Genomic DNA, 877 nt, shown 5'->3' on the forward strand with positions numbered 1-877 from the left:
ACAGGAAAGAAGTCACTATTGCTGCTGCTTACAAATTTAATTCAAAACACAGGAAAAAATGCCCTAACCATGGAAAGAAAGACGAACACTAGTTGCTTCTGCAGCAAAGACTATATGTACATAAATAGGCAGGAAATTCCTACTCTTTTTATCGCCTTTTAAATAACTAGTTTCTTTTCTTTTTGGCCAAGGTGAAAGATAGAAATGAATTTCTTTAGACATATGCAACAGCAATGATTAATTCCTAGAATTATAAAGCTCAGTGAGTCAGTAACTGTTAATATATGTATTTTATCAACTTTCTCTTTCACTCAAAGATAAAATCTTTCTTCAGAGTAATTTGTTCTTTGTGGAACCCTGTACCTCTAGCCATTACAAGAAGCTCAGGTTCAGTCTCTACCTTATCTGACAACCAGACTCAAGTAATTCATGCAGACTCCCAAAGGGCCTATCTACAGTATTCCATATATAATAATCTTCCTTTATTTTCAAAGAATACAAACAAAGCTATTGTTACAATGGCTACCAAGTTGGGGTTTTTAAAATATAAATAAATAATCTCAATACTAAGATAAAAAAGACATTTATACTAATTAAAGCATTCATGAGAGCGACAGCAGAACTTCTGGGCTAAATTCTGAACTAAGTTTGGTTCTACTTAATTTTATCATACAGAATGCACCTTGTAGTTATGAGTAATTAGCACCTTATTCATAAAGGTTTCCTGTCCAACCATCTCAGAAGGGATTCCCTAAGTTTCCAATACAGTTGCTATCTCTAATAGTCAGCATACCATGAGAAGCTTCTGAAGAGAGAACAAAACACTGAGACAGCGCAACTCTGAATATTATGGATAAAAACCAAAATGGGCTGTTAT

The sequence above is a fragment of the Monodon monoceros genome, unplaced genomic scaffold, assembly GCF_005190385.1.
Source record: "Monodon monoceros isolate NGI ecotype Baffin Bay Population unplaced genomic scaffold, NGI_Narwhal_1 Super_Scaffold_20, whole genome shotgun sequence".
In the NCBI taxonomy this organism is placed as follows: domain Eukaryota; kingdom Metazoa; phylum Chordata; class Mammalia; order Artiodactyla; family Monodontidae; genus Monodon; species Monodon monoceros.